Source organism: Procambarus clarkii, chromosome 89, assembly GCF_040958095.1.
Source record: "Procambarus clarkii isolate CNS0578487 chromosome 89, FALCON_Pclarkii_2.0, whole genome shotgun sequence".
NCBI classification, from domain to species: domain Eukaryota; kingdom Metazoa; phylum Arthropoda; class Malacostraca; order Decapoda; family Cambaridae; genus Procambarus; species Procambarus clarkii.
The window spans coordinates 14,412,210-14,424,424 of record NC_091238.1 but is presented as its reverse complement, the minus strand read 5'-3'; positions in this window follow the sequence as shown (position 1 = coordinate 14,424,424).

The window sequence follows — 12,215 nt, the reverse complement described above, 5'->3', positions numbered from 1 at the left end:
TGAGTGTGAGAAGTAAACTAGCGCACGCACACACGCACGCCGCTCCTCACGCATCACGTGTCACTGTAAGAACACTGCGACAGTACTCCCTGGGAGAGGCAGGAACTGCAAGGGATAAATTAGGAAAGGTGCAAAAGGTAGACATGACGCCAAGGGTGAAGGCCTAAGAGTAGACATGACCCCAAGGGTGGAGGCTTAAGGGGAGACATGACCCCAAGGGTGGAGGCCAAGGGGTGAACATGACGCCAAGGGTGGAAGCCTAAGGTAGACATGACGCCAAGGGTGGATTCCTAAGGGTAGACATGACGCTAACCAAATCGTCTATAAACAGGACCCCAGCGATGGTGTTCCATGACAGGAGTAGATAAAGTCAGATTATTTAACACAAGGGGCACACGCACAAGGGGACACAGGCGACAGTGTCCAAATGAGCCACAAAGACATTAGCAAGAATATGTTCAGCGTCACAGTAGTTAACGAATGGAATACACAAGGAAGTGACGATGTGGTGGAGGCTGACTCCATACACAGTTTTAAATGTAGATATGATAGAGCTCAGGAACCTGTACATCAGTTGACTGGCAGTTGCGAGGCGGGATTAAAGAGCCGAAGCTCAACCCCCGCAAGCACATCTAGGAGCGTACACATCCATAGGATGCCGTCTAGAACAGCTGACATCCAGGTACCTATTTACTGTTGAGCGAAAATATATTTTTGTTTCTGTCTAGGCCAGGAATCGAACACACACGAACGAGAGAGAGAGAGAGAGAGAGAGAGAGAGAGAGAGAGAGAGAGAGAGAGAGAGAGAGAGAGAGAGAGAGAGAGAGAGAGAGAGAGAGAGAGAGAGAGAGAGAGAGAAAGAGAGAGAGAGAGAGAGAGAGAGAGAGAGAGAGAGAGAGAGAGAGAGAGAGAGAGAGAGAGAGAGAGAGAGAGAGAGAGAGAGAGAGAGAGAGTGAAACTTATGTAGTAGATATGATTGAAAAAATTTGATCTACAATCAGTCCATTAGACAACCGACGGTTAGAAAGCCGGAGTCCAAGAGCTAATAGCTCATACCCTCAGGCATGAATAGTAAACAATTACACGTGGTTGGGTGACCCTGTTAATGGCCTCCCTCAGCCAGGTATCCCCAGGTGTGTTAAGGGCGACCAGAGGCTAGTAATGACCCTCTCAATTATTACCTGTCTCTTAAACGAGGAACCTTAATATTGGATGCCTCTCTTGGCGAGCGCGGCCGACGTTTTTAAACTTTAATGGTCTACGTGTAAACCAAATGTCACGGGCGGTAAACCTGCCATCGGTAGGATAGTAACAATAGAACGGAATTATATATAGTTTTAGATGAAGGCTTCGGCGCTAGCAGTGGTTGTGGTATACAAGTACCATTAGTAACAATACTAGTACCATTAGTATTACTAATAATACTACAAATACAATAAAGTAAAAACAAAGGACTGAATTAGGAGGCAAGATAAAGGCACTAAAGGAAGACGCAGAATTAACAAAACTGGAGTGAAGACGCTACAGGAAATGCAGTCAAGCTGACGCAAGACAACACCTGCCTGACCCCCCAATATCTGTGAGGGCGGCCTGTGACCACCGGGACGGCCATTCCCTGCCCCTTTACCATGTCAACACCTGCTTCCCCTCATGCCCCTTCAGTTGGCCAACACCTGCTCTCTCCCTCCGGCTTCCCCTCCCCCCTCTCTCTCTCTCTCTCTCCCTTCCTTTCTCTCTCTCTCTCACCTCACTTGGCGAGCCACCAAAAAGCTTCCGGAGGCAGAGGTCACTCTCGATCTCTTCTCCGGACATGCCTGGGCCAAAGGTAAGATGGGTAGGGGGAACGTGTGTGTGTGTGTGTGTGTGTGTGTGTGTGTGTGTGTGTGTGTGTGTGTGTGCGCGTACACATCTAATTGCGTTTGCCGGGAACGAGCTCCTGTCCTTGGTCACCGGCTCTCAAAATCAAATAAACGTATCAAGAAATGAATCAACATTTCATTTTGATTCGACTGAATTCAACATTTTATGTCATTGAGTAATTATCCCGGTGTGTTGGTTCTTAGTTTCCAGCAGGTAGGTGGTGGTGTGACCATCATATTTACACACTGTGGTCGGTCTCGAGTCCATTGTTGATGTGACGATGTGCATCGAATTTTGTAACTAGCTCATCAACACTATAACTTGCTTAGCTAAATTAATTTTTAGGGGGGGGGGGGGTTCAGTCCCTGCATGAGCCCATTATGTGGCTCTCTAACTCTCCACGTTAATCAGGTGAACGTGTTAAAAGTAGCAGAGCACGATTTGCAATATACATATAGGTATTCATTTTTTCAATCATTTTGAGTATCCAGCTGTAACAGTCTGATGTTGCAGTGCCAGGTATGTATGCGACAGTGATTGCCAAAGCTCTTCACAAGTTATACAGGCAGTTTGAGTGTCATTTGCCAGAATTCTTGCTCTTCAAAGTAAATGTTCCGCTCACGCTTCTGCACCACCGTCAGACTTAGGACTTCAGCTCCTTCCTTCAGCACCACCGGGGATATTTCTGTTATTGTTAATATCTGTCATGTTTGGCTCTCTCGCGTATAGTGTGCTGTGGTCTTCCTTTTACCAGTCTCGGTAATGATCCTTGTTCAGTTACAAAGCTCTTTTAGAAACTGTTGTTGGTGTTTCATCTATTTGCATGCATGCAATTGCATATTTTTGTTAATTCTGATCTTTTTATGATTTTTTTCCTACTGTTGTGGGCTTAGGGAAGCTTGTCTTGCTTCCATGCATATTTGGGTATGCTGTTTCTGCTTCCTTGCGTGTTTGGGTATGCTGCTCCTGCTTTCTTGGCGTGTTTGGGTATGCTGCTCTTACTTCCTTGGCGTGTTTGGGTATGCTGCTCCTGGCTCCCTGCATGTTTGGGTATGCTGCTCCTGCTTCCTTGGCGTGTTTGGGTATGCTGCTCTTGCTTCCTTGGCGTGTTTGGGTATGCTGCTCCTGCTTCCTTGGCGTGTTTGGGTATGCTGCTTCTGCTTCCTTGGCGTGTTTGGGTATGCTGCTCCTGCTTCCTTGCATGTTAGGGTGTATTAGCCCATGTCTTGTGGTGTTAAACTACTGAACAGATTAATCCCACTGTGTCCCAGATAGAAACTCCTTTATATCTTCCTATTTCCCTTTTTCTAAATGTCAACTTTGTGCTCTTGTTGTCAGTCTCTTAACTCAATGTTCACTAAGTAACTGAACATCACGATACAGTGAATGCTGGTTCCTTCCCTTTTCTTAGACTCTCTAGTTATTATATCCTCTATTTTCTCCCAGTCTGTATCTTAATGGTTGAAGTTCCTCAGTATCAGGAGCTTTATTCTTATCTTCTTTGCAACCATTGTTGCTTTTACTATGCTTATAATAATGTGGTCTCGTTTGATTTTTAATAGTTTCGAGTCCAGCGCTTTTGCGTGTATGCATGTTTGTATTCACCTAGTTGTATTCACCTAGTTGTGTGCTTGCGGGGGGTTGAAATATGCTCTTTCGAATCGCCTCTCAACTGTCAATCGAATTTTTGTCACACACACACACACACACACACACACACACACACACACACACACACACACACACACACACACACACACACACACACACACACACCAAAGAGCCAGAGCTCAACCCCCGCAAGCACAAATAGGTGAGTACACACACACACACACAGGAAGCAGCTTGTAACAGCTGTTTAACTCCCAGGTACCTATTTACTGCTAGGTATCAGGGGCATCAGGGTGAAAGAAACTCTGCCCATATGTTTTCCGCCATCACCGGGAATCGAACCCGGACCCTAGGATTGCGAGTCCCAAGCGCTGTCCACTCAGTCACAGGCGACCCCCTTGTGTGTGTGTGTGTGTATGTGTACTCACCTATTTGTGCTTGCGGGGGTTGAGCTCTGGCTCTTTGGTGTGTGTGTGTACTCACCTAGTTGTGTCTGCAGGATCGAGCATTGACTCTTGGATCCTGTGTGTATGTGTGTGTGTGGGCGTGTGTGTGTGGGCGTGTGTGTGTGTGGGCGTGTGTACATACGCATGTCAAAAGCCCATTCATTGAAGATTCAGTAATTCATCTTGTACAGAGATGAATAATGGGATTTGCAAAATAGTGACCCGTGTAAGCTGAGCTGTGGATGCGCAATGTGTTGAAGATGAGTTCGATAAAGGCTAACAAAGCACCCACTCCGCCATGCCATGAGCAAGACATCCACGCTCTTTCACTAAACTCATTGAAACTAATAAAAAAAAAGAATTATGTACAAAAGTTCGTGAATAAAATCAATAAAAACCTCATCTCATGTTTGTTGACCATTTGCCTACTTTGCCTCATCATACACAATGTATGTTGAAACCCCCCTCATCTCATACATCGTGTATGTTGACTATACAGCAACTCATGAGCTCCCTCATACACCAAATCTACCCTTCTCATACACCATAACGTTGCAGATTCACCTATCTTAATACCCACCTACACGAAATACATTTACCATGCGTGCGTTGTATTACCTCCATACAACATACATACAATTGATACATCTAAGACACGTGCTGCTCCTGTGTCGCCCGACATACAGGTACCTTCCGTCACACGCCACTCACAACCTCTTATCTCAACGAACACCTCACATTTTTTTTTACGAAAATTCCCAATACGTTAAAAATGCGACGCATCAGTCAAACTTTAAAGCACCGTAATATTAAACGTTTCCTACGCCTACGCCTCGATAGGTTAGATGGGTTGCTTGGGTTTGTATGTTTCTGGTTAGGGAAGAAGAGTTTTTTTTTAAGAGTGGTAAATTGATATACCAGATAGCACCAAGGAGACGCAAAGTTACTTGTGTCTCCAAGGAGCTCCAAGGAAATGCAAAGTTACTTGTATCTCCAAGTAGACGCAAAGTTACTTGTATCTCCAAGTAGCTCCAAGGAGACGCAAAGTTACTTGTGTCTTCAGGTCACGCCGCGACTAATCCAAGCCCAAATAGGCGTCTTGGGTGGCCAGAGGGAACAAGACACAGACCTGAGCACCGGAGAAACATGAATAAAACACGAATGAAACACGACTGAAACACCGGCAGCGACAGGATTGGTTTGCATAACCTTGGTAGTCGTCTCACCCCTTCGTCTGCGCCTTCTCCGTCACGCTGGGGCTGATCAACGACGCCCTTTGCATTCAGGGGGCCACGGCGAGGCGACCAGGCCTGACGCCACCTGTCTCCAGATGGTGGCACCGGCCCAGGGCGGAAGCGGGGCCTTCCAGGATTGTAAGAGACATGACCTCAATAGGGGGACACCAAGACGAAGATTCAAAAGATCCCCAGGAACGTTCGAACGCTCCACAGTAAGTTTGGATGACGCCCAGGAACGTTCGAACGCTCCAAAGGAAGTTTGGATGACGCCCAAGAACGTTCGAACGCTCCACAGGGAAGTTTGGATGACGCCCAGGAACGTTCGAACGCTCCACAGGAAGTTTGGATGACGCCCAGGAACGTTCGAACGCTCCAAAGGAAGTTTGGATGACGCCCAGGAACGTTCGAACGCTCCACAGGGAAGTTTGGATGACGCCCAGGAACGTTCGAACGCTCCACAGGGAGTTTGGATGACGCCCAGGAACGTTCGAACGCTCCACAGGAAGTTTGGATGACGCCCAGGAACGTTCGAACGCTCCACAGTAAGTTTGGATGACGCCCAGGAACGTTCGAACGCTCCACAGGAAGTTTGGATGACGCCCAGGAACGTTCGAACGCTCCACAGGAAGTTTGGATGACGCCCAGGAACGTTCGAACGCTCCACAGGAAGTTTGGATGACGCCCAGGAACGTTTGAACGCTCCACAGGAAGTTTGGATGACGCCCAGGAACGTTTGAACGCTCCACAGGAAGTTTGGATGACGCCCAGGAACGTTTGAACGCTCCACAGGAAGTTTGGATGACGCCCAGGAACGTTTGAACGCTCCACAGGAAGTTTGGATGACGCCCAGGAACGTTTGAACGCTCCACAGGAAGTTTGGATGACGCCCAGGAACGTTCGAACGCTCCACAGGGAGTTTGGATGACGCCCAGGAACGTTTGAACGCTCCACAGGGAGTTTGGATGACGCCCAGGAACGTTCGAACGCTCCACAGGAAGTTTGGATGACGCCCAGGAACGTTCGAACGCTCTACAGGAAGTTTGGATGACGCCCACAGGAAGTCGCTAAAGTCAGCTATTTATTCAAGTACCCCTTACAAGAAGGGCGCCGACCATCTTTCAGTCACTAATCATCTCTAATCACAGGAGTTGACTTAGCGAGAGCGTGTCTGTGGTCTGACGGACAACCTTGCCACAGTATGGCACCTCTGAGGGGGGTTGGAAGGACTGCATGGCACCTCTGGGGAGGGGGGTCACCATCTTGAGCTCTTCTGTGGCGACTCCGTTGCTTAAAATATCTTCAGATACAACAGGAAAGACGGATATCTTACTCGGGAGTGGCTATCTTCTCCTAGCGAAATCTAGCAAAAGGAATTGATATGTACACTGCTAAGGTCAGGAATTATAACACGTTGGAGGGAATTACACAATAAGCCTTGCGTAGTCTCCGTCACACACTGTGCTTCACCGTAGTCTCCGTTACACACTGTGCTTCACCGTAGTCTCCCGTCACACACACTGTGCTTCACCGTAGTCTCCGTCACACACTGTGCATCACCGTAGTCTCCCGTCACACACTGTGCTTCACCGTAGCCTCCCGTCACACACTGTGCTTCACCGTAGTCTCCCGTCACACACTGTGCATCACCATAGTCTCCCGTCACACACTGTGCTTCACCGTAGTCTCCCGTCACACACTGTGCTTCACCGTACAAATGAAACCTTCGCTAGCCTCATGAAAACCTTCACCACAGACCCTTCTGGACGCTGGAGAACTTTAGGACATTATTTAAAAACCTAATTCAAGACGCCTTCAAGGCAGCCTATACAATCTTTGTTATAAAAAACGGGAAATATTGGCCTGGAAAATCCGTACCTCGCGAAGCTTAAACCCAAAATTTAAAAAAAAATTATAGAGGTTTGCAACAAGAATAGTGCTAGAGGGAATAGAGGAAACGCTACGAGTTATAATTATAAACAATTATAACAACCTGTACAACAAGACTGGTAGGCAGGGGCACGGAGAGCTAGACCTCACTTTCTCGTAGTCACTAATAGGTAAGTACCACTACCACCTGTTCCATCAACCTTGCACTAGAACCACCACCACACCATCGTAGAACAGTTACACCACCAACCACTACCTTAGGTCACCACCACCAACCACTACCCTAGGTCATCACCACCATCAACCACTACCCTAGGTCACCACCACCACTACCATCAACCACTACCCAGTCACCACCACCACCAACCACTACCCTAGGTCACCACCACCACCAACCACTACCCTAGGTCACCACCACCACCACCACCAACCACTACCCTAGGTCACCACCACCACACCATCGTAGAACAGTTACACCACCAACCACTACCTTAGGTCACCACCACCAACCACTACCCTAGGTCATCACCACCATCAACCACTACCCTAGGTCACCACCACCACCACCATCAACCACTACCCTAGGTCACCACCACCACCACCACCAACCACTACCCTAGGTCACCACCACCATCAACCACTACCCTAGGTCACCACCACCACCACCATCAACCACTACCCAGTCACCATCACCAACCACTACCCTAGGTCACCACCACCATCAACCACTACCCAGTCACCACCACCAACCACTACCCTAGGTCACCACCACCAACCACTACCCTAGGTCACCACCACCACCAACCACTACCCTAGGTCACCACCACCACCACCACCAACCACTACCCTAGGTCACCACCACCACCAACCACTACCCTAGGTCACCACCACCACCACCACCATCAACCACTACCCAGTCACCACCATCAACCACTACCCTAGGTCACCACCACCACCACCATCAACCACTACCCAGTCACCACCATCAACCACTACCCTAGGTCACCACCACCACCACCATCAACCACTACCCAGTCACCACCACCAACCACTACCCTAGGTCACCACCACCACCACCATCAACCACTACCCAGTCACCACCATCAACCACTACCCTAGGTCACCACCACCACCAACCACTACCCAGTCACCACCACCAACCACTACCCTAGGTCACCACCACCACCAACCACTACCCAGTCACCACCACCAACCACTACCCGGGGTGGCTGGAGTGGGAACGCACTGAAAGGTACCATTATAAAACCATCGAGAGTGAAACAAATACTTGGGAGATGGGAAATGATAAAGCAAATTTACACAACCTACGTCAGACCAATTCTTGAACTATGCAGTACCGCCCAATGAAATCCTAGCCAAGTGAAGCACAAGATGGCGAACCTAGAGACCTTTACAGCAAGGACAGTGCCTAAAAGAAAACAATTACAAAGAGTAAGGCATTCAGCATCCGCAGCCCTGGCCTGCAGCATCACCACCATCGTCATCTCCCACAATACCCTGTATGGTGCTTCATCAAGAGCACCAACGAGCACCACCAGAGCCCCAAGGTCTCTGCCATCACCATTATTATCGCCACCGCCACCGCCACCATCATTTGTTAACATCGTTTTAACTGTCTCCATAGACCATAGACAGAATAGCAAATGACTTTCACCGTCGCCCCGACCACTGTCGGGATGGGATGGGGGAAGGGGGAAGGGGAGTGGACCATTACGGGGTTTCCTATTACAACCATTAGCGCCAACCATCCATTCCACCAGCAGCACGACCACCATTGCCATCCCTTCCACCGGCAGCAGCACCAACACTTCCAACAGGATCGCCCCCTTCCACCACCATCACCCTCTTTACCAGCATAACGACCCCTTCCACCACCACCACCACCATTACCACCATCGCCCACAGCTATACCTGCACCACTCCCCAACCCTCCCAAACTCTGGCACCATAAATATTGATGCCAGAATGGCATCATTATTTACGTTGGTAAGATGGACGGGTTGTGGGAGGGTGTAAGTTGGCCAGCAATGAGGAATCTGTGAGTAAAATCCACAATGACCAGTCTTGGCTTCTGCTCATTACCAGTCGTGTAGCGGGAGCCTGGCACCTGCTGATTCATAATTTATAGACAAACCTGACCAGAGGGGATCTGAATAACCCTTACAGAGGTCAGAGATCGTCCTGTTTCGAAGCCCACACACATATATACGTGTTTTTTTCCTCGAAGGCAGAGATTTATCTTCGAATATTGCATACGCAGGTAACGTCTTGTATATATATATATATGTATTTCCTTTTATTGTTTTGGCTATTGGCGAGGAGATGATGTTTACATCTAAGGTAAACGCAGCTCCGTGTATGTGCGTCTTATCTCAAGTAGTAAATTGTTGAGGTTTAGCGGTGGATGAAGCAGGATTGTGCGGGTTGGTAGCTGTACTTCCTGTTGCAGTAACCAGCACATTGTCCAGTAACTGTGTGGTAGATCTTTACTCCTTATGCTCCAGTAGCTAGAGAACCGTTCCTGGCCATTATCCTAGAAACTGGACGATAAGATATTCACAGTTTCACAGTTTCATATTATGACCAAACCACACACCAGAAGATGGAGAGACGACGACGTTTCGGTCCGTCGTGGACCATTGTCAAGTCGATTGGCAATGGTCCAGGAGGGACCGAAACGAATTGTCAATATCAGATGTCTATTCTCGAGTCATGATACGATTCTTTTAATTGCAGTCGAGTAAAAACAACATCAATCTCCGGTTAGGGACTGGGGGGGGGGGGGGGGGATGCAACTCTCGTCCAAAGGGGGGGGGGGGGGGGGTTGGAGATATCAAAAGAGTATTGCAGCATGGGAAGAGGGTAGAATAGTTTCCAATGCCCAAAACCATACAGAACCACTGCTCAAACTACTCACCATCAGACAGAACCACTGCTCAAACTACTCACCATCAGACAGAACCACTGCTCAAACTACTCACCATCAGACAGAACCACTGCTCAAACTACTCACCATCAGACAGAACCACTGCTCAAACTACTCACCATCAGACAGAACCACTGCTCAAACTACTCACCATCAGACAGAACCACTGCTCAAACTACTCACCATCAGACAGAACCACTGCTCAAACTACTCACCATCAGACAGAACCACTGCTCAAACTACTCACCATCAGACAGAACCACTGCTCAAACTACTCACCATCAGACAGAACCACTGCTCAAACTACTCACCATCAGACAGAACCACTGCTCAAACTACTCACCATCAGACAGAACCACTGCTCAAACTACTCACCATCAGACAGAACCACTGCTCAAACTACTCACCATCAGACAGAACCACTGCTCAAACTACTCACCATCAGACAGAACCACTGCTCAAACTACTCACCATCAGACAGAACCACTGCTCAAACTACTCACCATCAGACAGAACCACTGCTCAAGCTACTCACTAGCGTACAACACCACGGCCAATCACTGTTCAACAGCTTACAGAGTCTTTACCAACCACTGCTCAACAGCAACTACAAAATATAAACAAACACCTAATTTTACTACACTTCCATTCGCACCCAGACTCGACGCTGCACGAAGCACGAGCTCCAAGTCTCGGAGACGTCTCTGAGTCAAGTCTCGGAGACGTCTCTGAGTCAAGTCTCGGAGACGTCTCGGAGTCAAGTCTCGGAGACGTCTCTGAGTCAAGTCTCGGAGACGTCTCGGAGTCAAGTCTCGGAGACGTCTCTGAGTCAAGTCTCGGAGACGTCTCGGAGTCAAGTCTCGGAGACGTCTCTGAGTCAAGTCTCGGAGACGTCTCGGAGTCAAGTCTCGGAGACGTCTCGGAGTCAAGTCTCGGAGACGTAACGCACTGCGTCAAAAGAAGTGAAGCAATTGTTTGGAATTGTTAGCCCGTCCTCCAAACAAAGATCCAAAAGTGATTCCATGCACCCGCCAAACCCCTGTTTATGAATGAAAAACGGTTTACACATGACTCACAACCGATTTCGTTCGAACACTTCCGGAACAAGTGCTTCACTGGCGAATTTTGTTCGAACTACAACGCTGTAAATGCTTCACCCACGTACTACAAATACAAATAATCGCCAACAGAACATAAAACACCTAATCTATCCTATGCTTGTATATACACAATATGCCAATATATTACAATATTAATTTATATTTGAGAAAATTCCTGTTTTGAATGAACAGCATGTTAAAATTTATGAATGCGTCTGTGGGGTTGACCGCTGGATGGAATGGACTTGAGTTGAGGACGGGTTGGGTTATCCGTAAAGCTTTACTCTCCACGTGCTAACAAAAGTTGGTACTTCACTTACCAAAGTTTTCCACTGTGACCAAAATACATTGAAATACAGATACAACCCGAAAATAACTGCACAAGTTTAAACATCTGTAGCTATAAAAAATAAATGTATGTGTGTGAGGCCAGATGATTGAGGCTAATCTAACTCCACAACTTTACAGGGTGACTTGTGTTGGGTTGAGTGCTGTCATAGGGTGGTATAGGAGTCAGTCCTATAGCAGAAACTTTTGCGGTCTACCCGGGCACCGCCGGGTACCCCCAACTAGTCATTATATAAATAATGCATTTCCTGTAGTCCTTCATGCTGGTTCTGGGATAGTATGACTCAAAGGAGGCAGAAAAATCTTACAGCAGACTAGGGTATCGTACACATGTCTCACACAATACTAGTGTATCGTACGTACGTCTGGTACGATACTAGGGTATCGTATACACGTCTGATACGAAACTAGGGTATCGTACACACGTCTGATACGAAACTAGGGTATCATACACACGTCTGGTACGAAACTAGGGTATCGTACGCACGTCTAATACGATACTACGATATCACAACAGATGTACGGACCAAGAATTGCGCGTACATATGAATTTCTTAACGAGTGACTCATATAAGCGTGTCAATTAGTGGCCGTGGCCCCATGCACGTGAGTGGGCGTGCATGTCGCCCATGTGCGTGAGTGAGACGCACGGTGTGGGCGTGTGGGCACGGTGTGGGCGTGTGGGCACGGTGTGGGCGTGTTGGCACGAGTGGGCATCAGGGCAGAGCGGCCACATCAAAGCTCCTTCCTCCCCCACTAATGACCAATTTACAACGAA